We start from the raw sequence: 17,447 nt of genomic DNA on the forward strand, positions 1-17,447 counted from the left end.
GAAGATCTACAAGGTCCCTTCTGACCCTACTTCTATGATAAATGAAATCACAGCATTACCTGGCCAAGGCATTTTCCCATAGTATTATATAATATTTATTTGCATCTGCTATTTACGTTCTCCTTCCCTCTCCATCTTTAACTCCACCATAATACTCTCTTATAATGTAAAGTTGGTCATTTTAATTTTTAAATTACAGTATTTTTCAGGAATCTTTAATTTTATGTATTGTATACAGTGTTTAACTATATTGGGTGAACTCTGAAAACACTGAATTAGAACAGAAAGGAAATAAATGATTACACTGAGTGAAATACAGTCACACAGCTTATAAAGCCCTTAGATTCCATCTCTTTCAAAATTAAAAATCCACTACCTCTTACTTTAAAATAAACAACTTTAATGTTTTTGCCTTGTAAAAGGGTGTTTTAATTAGCTGGTACTATGTAGTAAAATGATTTTTTAAAAGAAATTCCAAAAGGTATTTTTTTTTAATCAACTAAAATATGTAGATAATAGGTTGTTTTGATTGCCTATATATTTAGTCTTCATCAGCTGCAAAAAGATTCTCTGTGATTTAAAATACTTAGAATTTCAGCTAACGACATAGAGTTTCTTTGGAATAAGCAAAACATTTTAAAATAGCAATTACCACCATAATTGCGAATAGCTGAAAGTTTTTGAATTTTTGATGGTCTGATTCTAGCTTGATTTGCAACAGCACTTTTGATTGCATTCCTCTGTGAATTTTCTTCTTGCCAGTTCAGTTTTTTTTATTGTCAACTTAGGTGTAAGCTGTCTTCTACAAACTGGGGGTGAGGAACATGTCAAAAGAATGGAATGGGAGGCTAAAGCAAAGAAAAAAAATAAAACTGTTGCTGAACTTTTTATATAGGAACTATATAATCTCTTAAAAAATAATGGGGAGTAAATTCCAAAGAGTTTTCCGCCAAAGAGCTTGAGAAGTAAACTTGTACAAAGCTTCTTTTCATTTGAAAACAGTGCCATGATTTACAATACAGTTGTTAATGCCAACTCTAAAAGCATCCCTCCTTCTTCATTTATTCCAGCTGTCATTTATTTCCGTCAGGTAGAACACAACATTCAGCAGAGCTCCTCCAGCCTCCTCCCATGACTGTGTCAGCAACTCAACTCAAAAGGACACAAGGATGCACCTCTAGTAAAAGGAATATTCATGTTGTTAACAGGCTCAAGGGAAAAGGTACCCGCTGCACCTTTCCATTCATATCTCTTCCTAGACTGATCCCTTGTACTTGCTAATAGGTCAATTAGTTGACTTTTGGCAGTGTATGGTGTTCTACTCTGACTTGTAGAAAAGTCTTCAACTGCTGCAGACAGTCACCCTGAAGAAACTACAAACACAATGCTAGTGATGCACCCACTGAGAGAGGTATTGAAAAAACTACTGCATAGCTGATACCTGGGGTGACTAGAGAAATCATTTTCTTCCACTCATGACTGGCTACCTAATAGCTCATGAGTAACTGAAGAAAACAGAACTAAGAATGAGTTATTAAACATCATTAATAACAAGTGGAAATAAATGGATTTATCAAGAGCTATTGCCCACTCCATATTCAGCTTATGCAATAGTTGTTAAAATATACATCCATGTGAGGGTGTGTTATATTTTTTTTATTATTTTTAAGTGTTTTGGTATTTATTGGTCCTGAAGAGGCTGGGCAAGGTCACAGTATGAATAAGGACATTGTAGTGATGAGGATGGTACTGTGAGCCATAGATGCCAATGAGTCATCTTTACTGACTGGCTAGCTTTGAATATATTGCTTTTCACTTTCTTGTTCAAATGCTCTATTTGAAGCAGATTTATATTTTATACTTCTTTTTTGCCCCTTGGGCCTTTGCAGATGTTACATGTAAGATGTGATGAACCAGTTAACCAGTTAATCACGTGTTTACTAGTAACCCAGACATATGTTAATGCAATTAATGGCACAGTAAAACAAGGAGTAAACCACAAAGTCATTACACAAAATATGTATAACAATTTTGTGGCTGGTTCCCATTGTGCCATAAATTGCACATATGGCCAGGAACAAGCTGGTTGGGGCTCCCAGCTTCAGAAGTACATGGGAGCCTTTGACTCTTTCTCCTAAGGCTGGAAGTGCCAATCAGTTCATTGCCCCTCCCAGCCTTGGGGGCACACTGGAATCAAGGGCTCCAATGAGCCCACAATCAGCTGCTGCTCAGCCTCAGAGGCACATTGGAGCTTTTGACTCTAATGTACCCTCAAAGCTGGGAGCACAGATCCATTGCCCTGGAGGCTGAGAACGGCAGCTGGTTGGAGTTCCCAGGCTCAGGGACACATCGGAGTCAAAGGCTCCATGCACCCCCAAGGCTGGGGGTGCAAATCAGCTGACTGCTGTTCCCAGTCTCCGAGGTGCATCAGAACCCTTGATTCCACTGCGCCTGCAAGGGCTCCCAGGCTTCAGGGCACAGCAGAATCGAAAGCTCTGATGCACCCTAAAGGCTGAAGCAAGGGTCAGCTGACTGGCTTGCTACTTGCCAGTGCAGGGGGAGCTTAAGATCACGATCCTAGGCTCCCCCTGCTCTGACGATATGGTGCAATTTTGATCTGATCCCCAAGTCCAGTCTTGCTTCCTGCTATGTTTATATAGCCTGGCAGGAACACATTTGTCAGTACCGTGCATCAGATCCACGGTTCCTTTAACTAAACATCTGCCAGGGGCCTCAAATACCACAGAGTTAACTTCTAAAATACAGAAGGAATGCTAGCTTCTTAAAAGTAAAGGCTCGGTTTGGATGCATTACCTTTTAAAGAAAAAAAAAAGAAGGTTTCTATCTATTGCATTTCAAAGGCCTGAGAATTTTCTGAGCGCCTCACTTTGTTATATTTTGGGGTCCAAATGATGGGTTGAAAATCAACCCTGTATTCTCAACTCAAAAAAGGTGACTTTTTTGGATTTTTCTCTGTAAATTTGGAAAAGTCTCCTGTATTTATAGTTTCATAGTTTCTAGGGTCAGAAGGGACCTGAGCAGATCATCTAGTCTGACCCCCTGCCATGGCAGGAAGAGCACTGGGGTCAAATGACCCCAGTAAGGTGGTCATCCAACCTCCTCTTAAAAACCCCCAGGAGTGGGAGCCTGCACCACCTCACTTGGAAGCTGGTTCCAGACTCTAGCCGCCCTGACCGTGAAGTAGCGCCTCCTGATGTCCAACTTAAACCTTCCCTCCGCCAGCTTGTGACCGTTGTTCCTGGTCACTCCTTGCGGCGCTCGGGGGAACAGGGACTCCCCCAGCGCCTGCTGATCCCCCCTAACCAGTTTATAACAGGCCACAAGATCCCCCCTCAGCCTTCTCTTTTGAAGGCTGAACAGCTTCAGGTCCCGCAACCTTTCCTCATAGGACCTACCCTTTCCTCATAGGACCTACCCTGCTGTCCCTTGATCATACGAGTGACCCTTCTCTGGACCCTCTCGATGCTGTCCACATCCCTCTTAAAGTGCAGCGCCCAGAACTGGATGCAGTACTCCAACTGCGGCCTGACCAGTTATGTCAGTTAGTTGTGTTTTGTTTCATTATGCATTTGTCCAACAAGGATCTGCAGAGAATCATTGTTAGAATGTTCCATCTAACTTGAAAGTAAGGCCATTATAAGCTAGATCTGGTAGTTATTATGTTTGGGGTCATGGAATGCATTGAGCATATGGTGATTTACATTTATTTAATTGTGTTTAGGCTTAATTAATTGGTAGTTTCCCTGTGAGTTTACCAAGTAACATTTCTCCTTCTTTTTTTTAAGTAGACTGTTATCATTATAGCAAAAGGAAATAATTTCTTTGATTGGAAAAGGGTGTATTACCATCAGTTATCTTTATATGCTTCTTGCTGTTACATATAATTCTGAGGGGGAAAACGAGCAAACCAAGATAAAGTGGAGCTGTTTAACAGCCATTGCTGGCTGTGTTGGGGAAGGGAGCTTCAAACACTGGACATATCCAAAATCTACCCTTAATATGTTGGAAAGCAGGTTTGTAAAAATTGGATATGAAACAACAATGGCTAATTCTCTGATACACTGACCTTTACTGATTTATTATGGCAGAATTAAAGCACATTCCTCCAAAGCCATCAAGAAGAGATGCAGATTGAATATGATGTTACTAATATTCATATTAGTTACCCTACAGGAACAAACTTCCATATTTATTTTCAAATTATATGATGGTACATTGTGGTAATAGTAATAACAATTACTTTACCGTTAGATAAATAAATATATATTTGAGGATGGTAACATCGCACAATATTATATGGCTACTTATATATTTCATTAAAAGCCCGCTTATTTGTAAACTGTCATTCAGACAGGAGAAGTGAGAGCCCGTTTTTCTCAGCAATACTTCCAATCCACTCAAAACAAGGCTTTTGTCTACCTCTACTCAGCCAAAAAAAAGTGTGTTACAAACTCCACTCTTCTTCATGGCAAATTGCAATTATCCCTCCTAACTGGCTAAGAATTGCACATAACCTATTTCACCCAACCCTCACCCTGGCCAGTTTCATAGGTTCATTTCCTTCTCTATCTTACTAACTCTGTAAGGGGCAGTGTTATTCTATATTATAATGGGAACATGCTCTGGCCTGGTATCTGTCAGTACTTCAACACTAATGTTAAATAGCAACAACAACAATCATGTAAAAAAAGCCCTTACTATAAGCTGCCCAATTCCTGTCTCCCAAACAGAAAGAGCACTGCATCTGCTTTAATACGTGAAATATGAATTCCATCAGGCAAGACTCACTATGGACAACTATATACAATTAATTCAGCAACTGATTACAAAACTGGGCACTTTTCCAACTCCCTTACCTCCAGACAAGCCTTATTGATGCAAGCTTCTTGGTTCCCTTCACCAAGCAGACCTTAGTAACAATACTTCACATATGCAGTAAGGCAACCAAAATCCTTTTAATTTTAATAAGATCCAATCTGGCTGTCAAACCAAATTATTGTCTTCATGACAAGTAATAAAGACAGCTTACACTCTATGAATCAGGAGCAATAATTGATCTCCTGAATGTGTTTTTTCCTTCCATGCTATGAAACTTGTGCTTCAAAGAAGCATATCCCCACCTGTACTCAATAAACTGAATTATGGATCACTGCAAAGCCCAGTTACTGCCTCACAGACTTACCTTAGGAAAGAGGGACCAGTTAGTACCAGGTCTCTCAGAAATCCATGCCCATAAGCACTAGCAAGATTATTAAGGCACATAGACTACAGAATCAACACAGAAGCTCACCGGGTGAATCTATGTTAATATTTGTTCCATGCTCTGATACAAATGTCACAGAAAAAGTCTGTTTACAAAATAACTGGTAAACTTCTTGAACTGATGGGCCCTGCTCCTTCTCAGATAGAAAGCTGACCCCATTGAAAATAAATCCAATTTTCCACCTAATCTGAAGATTCATGCTAGACCAAAAATCCTACAAGGATTGATAATGATGCCTGATCCATAGCAGATCCATTCTATACAAAGAGAAAATTCAGATAGAGGACATACAAATTTGTGTTTGTCTAGGACAAAGAGGGACCACAAAAGACAGGATTGTCCAAAGTACAGAGTTTCCTGTACTGAAGTCCAATGTGTAAAGAGTTTTCCTTGTACAAACATATTACCATGAAGGCTCTTCCCTTACCAGACGGCTCTAATATAAATTTTCTCCATCATGTTTTTGACAAAAGTGTTACCCATCTGCTTTTATGATAGAGAGATACATGTTACTTAAGAAGAATGCTATTATTTGTGTCTTTGACATACAATCAATTTTAAAATTTATTATTTAAGAATTTGTGGAGATTTATATGTGAGCAAAGTTTCAAGTAGAACAATTAATTGTTTTAGTCATTTAATCAACCAGCAGTTCATTCTGGTTTTGTTGTTGTTTTGCTTTATTTTATTATCCTCACGAGGGTCAGTTTACATTTCTTCAAACTCCGAGTCTATTCAACATATTCACCCATAACTTTCTCCATAATCACTTCTGTTCTTTAACAGTGTGTTGAAAACATAGAACTTATCATTGTTCAGTGCTCACATATGCTTCTTCACCCTGGAAAGAGACAGATCTATTATTTGACAAAAATTGATATAGAGTAAGTTTGTATCTGAGCTCTTTCATAAGGGAAGTCTACCTTACCAACAGGTTGCGCAAAAAAAAAAATCTTTCTGGATGAAAATCTTCCTGCTAATATTTAGCACAGAATAGTGGAGGTGGTAAAAAGTCCCCATTCTTCCTTTTCTCTGTGTAATCAGTTCTGCCCTTCCCTGGAAAAAAAAAGTCTGTAGTCTCTTTTTATGTAAAATGGTTTGTTGGATAAAATAATACTGCAACCTTATAACAGGGCAAAATAAAAGGCACTTTCAAATCCCCTGAAACTAGGATGAGTCTGTAAGCGATGAAGATTTTTCAGTAGATGCAGAACAGTTCAAATGAGGAGGAAAGAATACTTACAAAACTCCAAACTCACCTCCCCTCTTGAGTCAAAAAAGACAAAATATACAAGCACTCTTAGATCCTTCTTGCACAATAGATCTTACAATAGCTAAAACAATCAAGATTCCCTTTTTGCTAAGCAAAGAGGTCATTTACATCATTTCAAACAGAGAGAATGGCTGGATCCACATAGTGCCAGATCTGCAAAAGAACTCAAGGATCTGAAGTGGGACATAGATTCCAAGAATGCAGCCCTCAAAACCTGCACCTAACCCTATGCCAGCAATATTTTAAAGGACATGAGTGATCCTTATACTATTTTTTAATTAAACATCTTATACACCTAATTCAAGAAAAAGGCGCAGGGCTATGAATGCCAAACAGAAGCAGGCACCTCCCTGCAGTTAAAATTTTGGCATCTAAACCCAGGAAATTGGAAGGGCCCAAGCCACCCCCTCTTCAGTATTTCCTATTGTCAGCCTTAGGTAGCTCCCAGCCCAGTGACCTGCTCTTGTGAATCCCATTCTGAATCTCATCATTCTTCTCTATGAAGTGCACAAGGAGTTGAGGTGCCTAACTCAGAGCTACAGATTCCACTTGGAGTGTCTTTTAGCTAAGCTGGGAGACCCTCAGTATTTCAACAGCCAGTCCTCTTTGGATCTACCACTGGAACACTTTTGCCTAATAGGAAAGAATGCCATTAGAAATAACTAGGGACCTACATGGCTCCTTTAATCTTGCAGGTTCCCCCATGCCCCCCGCCCCCACTGGTGGAGGCACCTTGCTTGCGGCTCACTCCTGATCAATGGGGAGGTGAAAACTGCGGTGTTAAATATGGTGCCATTTTTGCCTCCCACCACTGATTGCCTGAGGGGCCCCAGATGCCCTGCTGTTTGGTGCTGACTGAGAGAGAGGCAAAAATGGTGCCATGTTCAAAACCACAGTTTTAGCTTCTCTGTTGATCAGAAAGGAGTGGCAGAGTCCTCCATAAATCAGAAGCAAGGTGTGGGGCAAAGGGCAAAGCACGTATGAGGGAACATGCAATATTAAGGGAGCCGCCGTGCACTATACTTCTGCTGTGAATTCAGTACGTCCCTAGAAATAATGTCATCAGAAGGAATAAACCACAGCAGAAGTCAGGTCTGTTTTTAAAAGTATCATTATCCTTACTTAGTATAAAGAGCATAAAATAATTCAATTATATTTCAAATACCTAATTGAGAGTTGCGTAGTTTACTTTCATAATACCAGCTGCTGCTTTTTATTGATCTATGTACCTCAGTCAGTACATACTATTTTGTAAGTAATAAAAATATCATTGAAATATAGAGGGAACAAACATATCCACAGGATATGCATTACATTTTATGAGAAAAATCTATTACGGACACAATGCCCCAGCACTTACCACCTCAAATGTGAATACCAACTGGCACATATATGCAAATGAGTTCAAACAGATTTCATATTGCTAGTGTAAAACTAGTTCATCATACAAATACACATTGTTCTCTGCTGTGATGAAAGGACACATGCCAGACAGGTTAGAGTTATGCTGAACAGACTTTTTTGCAACCTCAAGCTAGGGGTCTGCATCCTCCTGTCTGCACCGAGAGAAAAGGTGCTTTTCCTCTTCTTTATGGCAGCTCTTCAAGTATTTAAAGACTGCTATCATATCCCCTCTTATGCATCTTTTCCACAAGCTGAGCATGCCTAACTCCTTCATTCTCTCCTCATATGACTTGCCTTCCAAGCCCTTTATCAACTTTGTTGCCCACCTCTCAACCCTCTCTAATCATGTCCTTTTTAAAATGTGGAGCCCAGAACTGAACACAGTACTCAAGATGAGGCCTAACCAATGCCAAGTAGAGAGGGACTTTTACCTCCCATGTCTTGAACATAATGCTTCTATTGATGCATCCCAAAACTGCATTCACCTTTTATGCAGCTGCATCATACTGCAGACTCATACTGCATCTGCAATCTATCAGTACTCCAGAGTCCTTTTCCATAGTGCTGTCATCCAGCCAAGTATCACCCATTTTATATATGTGATTTGATTATTCCTCCCAAGGTGTAGCACTTGCGTACAAGTATATACATATATAAATATATTCAGCCTTGTACTTTAACTAAATTATTTTTTACATAAGAAGTCACTTGAAGCCAAAAAATAAAACCTTTCCTTTGAAATGCCAACAGTTTTCAATTAAGCAACTTCAATTTTTTTTCTTTTGTGAAAGCTAGACCCATGAACCAATTTTATGTCAATGAATCAGCATTTTCGTAGTTAACGTAACTTTTGCAGAAAATTCCCAACCAGCTCTAGTGTCAGCTCAAATTGCTGAAGAAATATTTAGCTTCTTCAGGAACGTAGAATTCCATGAAGCCAATCCTCAAATAAAGCTTTACTTTTACCTGGAAAAAAATTCCACCCTGAAATTACTAATTTAATTTAATTTAATTTAATGGTTTATTCAAATTTTTTAAAGAGCCTGAAAAAAATCAGATAACTTTTTATTGTATTACTGCAGCAAATTTTGATGTTCCTTAAAATGTGTAAATACCTTTTAAAAATCATATTTCTTCAAATTTTTCTAAAACCAGCTTGTATCTCCTTCCTTTCACATTTTTTACATTCTCTGAAGCCTATTTCTTTTCACACAGTCACCACTTTACAGAATTTTCTTTTAGTTATATACTTCAAATATTATGAATCCAAATCACTGTATCACTCAAACTGGTTATCTAATAAATATGTGACTGTCAAGACCTCCCACCAAGGAACAGCGACTATACTACAATGCCATTAACCGCTCTGTTCCCAAATGCACAGGGAAAATGCAACACTTTAGAGCTATCATGAGCTGCTGGAAATTGCTCGCCCCTAATTCCCCTTTTTAAAAGGCCCTTGCCAGAAGGGATTTGGTAATAACCAGCCCAACACCTAAGAATGTCGCACTTGGCACAGACAGAAGGGCAGTTCCCCAGTTTAACTCATGGCACGTCAGAGAAAGCACCACGAGTTAGACCAACCCTTCCGACTCAACAGATATTAGCTGCTGGGTCAGAAGTGTGGGAGATCAAGCTCCAATTTAGAGCTAATTCAGTGAGAAAGAGGCAGGGTTGGCTGCAGTTGCAGCCTCTTTCCTTCGCTCTGCCCCCGCTCTCCCAACTCCAATGCTGTCTCAGGATGAGAGGGAGGGAGGGAGGGAGGTCCATTCTGGAGCTTCCCCAATCTGCTGTTCTGGGGTTTCCCCAGCCTGCACCGGCACTTCAGGGGAGCTTCAATCTACAACCCCCCCGCCTTCTTCCCTGCCCCCACCCAATCCTGAGACAGTGCTGGGGGTTGGACTGGGCTGTAGTACCCCACCCACCAGAGCAAACAGAAGTTAATGAAGGTGCTCCACTTCGAAGCACCTTCATTTGAACCCTCATATAATGCAGGATAATTTTTCACATGATTGGAGTGCTCTGCAGCCGTGCTCTTCATGGGGCGCTTTCAAGGGGTTGATCATGCAACAAATTTAAGTTGTTTGTGCCTACTGAGTTGCCACAGACAGTAACAAAATGCAAGTACCCCAGGCATATTACCTATCACATTCCTGAGTTCAAGAAAAGGCACCATTTCCCTCTTACCTAGTGATTTGAATGAACTTCCTTTCAAATGCATGTTATTTATACAGTGCATGATGGCTTGACAAAATGCCTTAAAACGTTTTGTTCATTTTGGTTGGGGAGGTCATCAGCAGTCCATCTATAGAGGATGACTGGTGGGAGGTAACTGTGGCACTCTCTTCACTATCACTTGTTTTGTTTCTATATTTTTTATCCTTCTCCTTTTCCTTCCTTATTTACTTCCTTCCCCCAATAGCTCTCAACTTCTCCAATCTTTTTCTTGGTTTTTCCTAAAGCTTGTTAACACTTGTTAACACTGACTTGGTTGGCAAGTAGGCCGAATGCTAACAGCATTGATTCAGTCTTTTAAATGTATTGCATGCATTGGGTCTGCAAAGTCAACATGACTTTTAGAAATTATCTGAACCGAATCCTGGATCTGAACAGCCAAAATTTTAAGGAAGACTCAAAAAAATCTAGATTTTGCCCAGACCTTTCTCTACTTGCACTGAGTAAATGAAAAAAAAATATAAAAAGTAGATGTGTAACATGAAACAAAGGAAGGAAACATTCAGTGTATAATGTGTATCTGTTACACAGGGTTATATATTGCAAATTGACTTAATCAAAGTCCAGCATCCCTGTGGCTTGACTTACTTGCATTGGTAAGACACAGAGTATGCTGTTTCAATCAACATGTAAACCATTCTTCTCCCATAGTCTGTGAGCAATAGTTCTGTCATGCAAATTAAAATTTAAAAAAAGTAGCCTTACCTTTTAGGTGGATCTGTGATAAGCTTCTCTCTGTTGGAAATCGCTCTTGCATCCATCATGCATAAGCCTTATAGGCTGAGACCAGTACCTAATAAAAAATTCAAAGTCACTGCACGTAATAGATAATGAAGTGCTGGTTCTAGGCAATAGCACCAGGAACTTCAGGTGTTTGTTTAATATTCACTGTGCATATTCCTAAATAGTCCATGCACATTTAAAAAAAATTCTTTTGCATAATGCTGCACTTTTTCAGAACCTGTAAGAGACACTTGTTCAATAATATCCACTAAGTAGTAGGGCCTGGGGAAAAAGGTATCATTCACTGCAAAAGAATTAGAAAGACATTTAGCAGAAAATGATGTATCTTTGAATCTGATATTTCAGTAAAATGCTAAAAGAGCTTAGGCAAAGTAAGTTAATGTTTGTATTATTTATATTTCTCTTTGGCAAAAAAGAATTTGTATTATGATTTTAAATATATTTAAAGCTAAAATTGCATAGGCAGGAACATGAAAAAATAGAAACCAGTAGGTAATGTGCATACATATATAATTCTAAGTAGGCATTTCAGTAATATAGTTAGTGAGATCTTGCATTAGTAAAGTATATATCTTGCTTTTATTAATACTAGTTTCATACTTGTATTCTTGTCACTCCCTCTATATTTCAGGATTTCACTTTTTTCTTAATATTTCCTTCCAAAGGCAGAAAAAATATGGCATATTATGAATGTAAAAAGTATATATGGAAAAAGACTAGGGATATGCAATAAAGGAATCTCTTATGGAAGAAACTGAAATGCGTCAATATTAACAGCTTTGAAGATCAATACCATTTTTAAAGCATGCCTCAAAATAACAAGTCACTTGCTCTTAGGAGGTGCACATGCCTTTGATTTTGATAAGAGAGAGCTTGGAGATCTGGTATCAAATTGTCTGCTTTCAAAATTTCTTTAAAACACTAAGAGAATATATGAAACATAAGTTAGGTTCTGTTGCTCTAAATTCATGGTCAGCAATCCCTTCCTCTGAGAGAAGGCCCACAGATTGCAGTGAGACTACACACAGAGCAAGCCATGACTTGAATGAGTAAGACTGATAGAATCTGGTCCCAACATTTTTTAACCAAAGTGTATGTCAACAAAGGAATTGAACAAGCATTCAGTTCTATCAGTGGAAATTTCTCATAGCAATGGGAGCAGAGCGAAGGAGCATTGGGCACTGCCCCCACCCTGTCCCCAGATGGGCATTGGTATGGGTACAGGTCAGGGGGCAAGACAGTTTGCTCCTCTGCTCTGCTCCAATCACTGGAGCAGAAAAAGGGAGCAGGGGGCAACTCTTACTCATTCACTTCCCAGATCAGGGTCTAAGAGTATAGGGGCAAAGAGCAACTGCTCCACTCCCCTCCCAGACAGATCTGGGAGAGAACTAAAACAGTCAGCACAGTTTCCTCCTCCCCCACAACCTGGAATCCTCAGCCTGAAGAAAAGGCAGGGTGCTTTGCTACTCCCCTTCTGCACTAGATGGGGATGGGATGGCCAAGCATTTATTCTTGTAAGAGAGTTGTTCTTGCAAGGGAGACACCTGGAAATCTTTCTGCTGGAGGGCCCATATTTGAATGAATGCTTGTATGTTTCTAGTTTCTACCAGAAGAGCAGTGATTCTCCTGGGAGAAATCTAATGCCAGTCTGTGACCAAATTCTTTCCTGATCATCCATACTGAAACAGAGAAGCAACCAGATTTAGGAGAAATTCCAGAGCAATCTCAAAATTCTGCTAGTAATGCTGACCCAGAAACTACTTGGACAGTCACATGGACAGATAGGCAGGCAGGAAGGCAGATGTCATACTAAGACACTAAACCACTTGAGCATATTGTTGCTATTTTGTCTTACGCTAAAACTGACCAATTTTAAAGAAACATACACACACATTCATATGAGAGGAAGAGGAGGAAAAATATACAATTGATTCTTCTGTGATACATTTGAACCATTTTTGCAGCTGCTGAAGAGAATGACCAGTCTAACACTACTGGATTATGTTACGATATACAGTATTCTCTCTCTCCCTCCCCCTGCCTCCCTGAAGGGAGACTGAAAGAACTATCCATTTTTCATGAGAGGTGGGGCCTCAAGAGACAAAGAGGCCATTCTGCTTCAAGAACAAATAACCACAAAGTCTTAGGAATCTACAGTTAAGTTCAACAGCTCATTTGGAGACGCTGAATTTGACAAAATTATGATGGTGCTCCATCTGATAACAGCATCACTTCTGTTAGACAGTAGGAAGGTACAGCTGATGTACATACATGTAAGACGCACAGAAACAGCAATCATGAGAAAACAAAAAAAGAGAGAAAAACCTCAACCTCTAGGTCTGACAAAAGGAATATGCCCAAACCAGTTCAGGTAGAGCACTATAGTAAGTCTATTTTTACATGCCCGTTTAAATTCTGTAAGCTTCCATAAATGCAGTTATCATTACCATTGTTGCCTTATCACTCTCAGTGATTGCTCTCTTTCAGACAAGTACAAAGGCAGGCTGAATATAAATGTTTTGTCATAAAACTGCTATTCAAACAATAAAAAGGGTTATAATAGTACTAAAAAAATCACCCCCAGGGCTGCAGCACAGACTGGTAGTACGCATATTCAGGCAGCACAAAGCACTTCTAGTCACATACTTCCTACCCACAGGACCCTTCCACTGCATCTGTACTTAATATCAGCATGTGACTAAAAGTGATTGGAATATTTTCATGCTCAAGATGTCCAGAATATTTTGGCATCTGATTCAATATTAGGAATCGGTTTGAGCATTATTATAAATGATCATTGCATTTAGAAAATATCAGCTAATGTAACACTGAAATATGATCATTTTTAAGAAGAAAATTACTTGAATAAAATTACTGGGATACTTATATTTTCCCCTCTAAACTGAAAATGTTTTTTCTGGTATCAGCTCTGGCCATGTAGTGCCACCCAGGGGCCAGTTTCAATATGGTCTAATAATGCCATCTTGCCAAGGGGCTCACTGAAAGGCATTATGGAATTCAGTCCCTCTCCACAGGTTTGGGCATTCCTGTTGCATTATGTTGGTGGTTTTGGTGTCTTCCTATGGTATAAGAATAAGAGAGGTGGCATTGGGTGATGGGGGAGGAGTTGTGGATCACCAAAATTCAACAAACTAATTACACTAATACAATGACAGCACTGCTATCACCATGGGGGGAAAAAATTAAAAGGTGGAGTTTAAGACAAAAGGTTTATCGGGGCTGCATGCCCACTGCCCTGAGTAAATGTGCCTCCTTGCAACAATAAAGACAAATAAAGTACTAGAAAAGGATAAAGCAGGAGATTACAGACCTAGCTGTGGTTTGATAAATGGCACTCTACTTCACTCTGCTTATTGTGTACTTCATACCTCGCTCTTGAATATGGAAGAGAATTTTATTAAAGATTTAGCCACGGTGGTGGTGGTGACTGGCTCACAGTAATTTTCCTACAAAGTAGTTTAATCTATCACAGGGCAGACAGTGCACCTTCTTACCATGTATCATATCTGTCTATTGAGTAAGTGCTATCCAAATCCAATTTCTTTTCATTTTTGGAACCTGTGATGCATATTCAAGATACATTTTCTTTTTGTCTGTGGGCTAAATTAGGTGCTGTATAAGGTAAAAAAGCACTAATAAAAAGAAATCTGGACTGTGCTGGGTACGTTTTTCAGTGAATTCTTTTTTCTTCTTCTTTTTTAAGGAAACATTATTGTCCTGATCATACAAAATAATGGACACATATGGATGTCGTGCCAACTCCTGACACCAAGACTGCACACATTTATTGATACAACTCAAATCCTCACAGCACTGTTTACATGTTGAACTTGCAAAGCTATTGCAGTAAAGTTCCAGCTCTTAGATCAACTACTGCAAGTTTCAGAAAGCCCCAAAAGTCCAAAATCTTTTTAGTGTTTTATTTTATAACATTAAGTAATTCTGGAAAGACAGTTTCTGAGGGCTCAAGTATAGATACCAGAATTCACCTACTAGGTCCCCTGACAAAACAGGATCATTATCTTCAGAATGTTTTTTTTTTTTAACTAATGATTTGTCTATTTTTGTTGTAAATGATCCAATACAATTACTGGTATTCAATCCTCTAATTAGGGAAACTATTCCATTCTAATCATTTCTAATTGTAACCTGTATTTTCCCTGATGTGTGTCTTCAACATTTTCTTGTTTCATTTAGTGCTTTTACATTTATTTACAGATATTTCCATGTCTTTACTGATAAAAAGGAGCGAGTTTGCCAGCCTAAGCAAAGGTCTATTCTCATGAAAAGGTATCAGGAGATCTAATCCAAAACTATTTATTAGTCTTGAAGACCTATTGGTGCAGAACACATCTGTCCTTCCCTTGAGCAGGAAACACATTAAACTCCACCAAATGTACTCATTCCCATTTAGTTTCTGGGATTAGTTCAAGACTTTGGGTTTGATCATTCATGGTTTGGGTCCTGTGTACCTCAGAGACATTTTCCCTGTGATTTTTAACCCAGCAGTTGAGATCAGTTAATGTGTTCAAAGTCAGTTTGTTAGACACGAGTGCCATTGGCTCTAGAACATACATTCCTCATACAGACTCATATAATACCAGTTGCTTACCCTTCAGAGCTCAGGCAGGATAGTAGAACCTTGGGACAAATCAATCCTGACTCCAGGATGGTGCTCTTTAAAGTACCTGAAGCTGTGGAGAGCAAAGACTTAAGTATTGCACAGGGGATTATTGAAAAGAGAAAATAGACCCAGGAAATAGTTAATGTTTTGGCAGAAGAAACAGTTTACTACCTCTTTGATCACTAAACAATATGTTAGCCATTTAATCAGAGTTGTAGAATCTGGTGCCTGAGTTCTAACTGCTCAGTGCTGCGTAATACGAGCATCACTCCAGTATAACCACTGGTTCCAACAAGCTCATGCCAAAACCCGTACAATCCCCACATCTTCCCTTCTCAGTCAAACATAACGATTATCAATCAATATTAACATACTATAGGATATCAAACAGTTGTAACTATTCTATTAACTAACTAAAAATGTTTGATTAGTCTCCAAGTTGCCCTGAGCTGCCTCAGGCAGCACCAGAATTGTCTGACCATTGTCCATTTTGCCTGGGGCTTAGCTGCCTGCTATATTTGTTGGAGACTTTTTCTAGTAAACTGATTGACTACATGCCTTCCTCCTGGCCTTGGAAGAGGAACCGATTTGTTTCTCCATCATACATGTTTCTTTAAGGCGACAGCCACATATGACCACAAGACTCTTTCTTGTGGCATTACTGTTGTTTTTAACTATTGTTTTTCAACAGGGCGTCATTTCCATGCAGTGGCAGCAGCTTCCAGGACCCCAAGACATGCTAAGTATTTTTGCTTTCCGTTCTATAATTTCATTTCCATCATGATTCTGACACTGGTTTCCAGCAGTGCACGCATTCACGTTTCCAGTTTTCTGTTCAATGAATTGATGGCGTACTTCATTAGTTCTAACTATGATTCTGAGTCTGGCTCCACATTGTGGGTGCTTATTATTTTGGCACCATTTTCCACCAACTCAGTAAAGTAGGGATAATGGAAAATAGGGATTACATGTGTAAACCTGAATATCACTGCAAACCATTGAAACCCGTAACCCAATAATTATAGCTTACTGTCAAAATAAAAAGCCTAAAAAAATTGACTTGATACATGCAATCACTTGATTAGCTGTTTTATTTTTTGTAAGATCTCGCAGGAAAGTGAGAATAAGTCTAAGAAAAATACATAGTTTTTGTTTTGTTTTTTCCAGCCAGTTAAAACACATAAACAAAATCTATGCCTGATTCTGCTTCAGTGAGTCATTTTTCCCTGTGTGACCAACATGGGTTTTTTTTTTCTTGAGTTGGCCTGTGTTTTTAGCATGTCAAAAGTCTTAACAGCTTCCTCAGTGTCAATGTGTAGTCCCCCTTTTGCAATGCCAGTAAATGACTTATGATGACTTCAGCTAATCTTGACCTCCTATAAAAAAAATTTTTATACTCATAAATTATATTTTCATAGTTTCATAGTTAGTAGGGTCAGAAGGGACCTGAGCAGATGATAAAGTCCGACCCCCTGCCATGGCAGGAAAGAGTACTGGGGTCATACTACCCCAGCAAGGTGTTCATCCAGCCTTCTCTTAAAGACCCCGAGGGTAGGAGCCAGCACTACTTCTCTTGGAAGTTGGTTCCAGATCTTAGCCGCCCTGACCGTGAAGTAGCGCCTCCTGATATCTAGTCTGAATCTACCCTCTGCCAGCTTGTGACCGTTATTCCTGGTCACTCCTGGTAGTGCACAGGGGAACAGGGACTCCCCCAATGCCTGCTGGTCCCCTCTGACTAGTTTGTAAATGGCCACTAGATCCCCCCTCAGCTTCTCTTGTGGAGGCTGAACAGGTTCAGGTCCCGCAGTCTCTCATCGTAGGGCCTGCCCTGCTGCCCCACGATCATGCGAGTGACCCTCTTC

General features: G+C 39.5%; 1 long non-coding RNA gene across 1 annotated transcript in view; it reads right to left on the reverse strand.

Moving 5' to 3' along the window:
* Window positions 1-17,447, reverse strand: part of LOC109299662 — a 473,863-nt gene that overhangs the window by 227,142 nt on the left and 229,274 nt on the right. The window contains exon 3 of the long non-coding RNA XR_002097949.1: window positions 10,902-10,989. This is a non-coding gene — a long non-coding RNA (uncharacterized LOC109299662). The remainder of the gene's footprint in view (window positions 1-10,901; window positions 10,990-17,447) is intronic.

This window comes from Gavialis gangeticus, unplaced genomic scaffold (genome assembly GCF_001723915.1).
Source record: "Gavialis gangeticus isolate Ggan-Ray unplaced genomic scaffold, GavGan_comp1, whole genome shotgun sequence".
NCBI classification, from domain to species: Eukaryota; Metazoa; Chordata; order Crocodylia; family Gavialidae; genus Gavialis; species Gavialis gangeticus.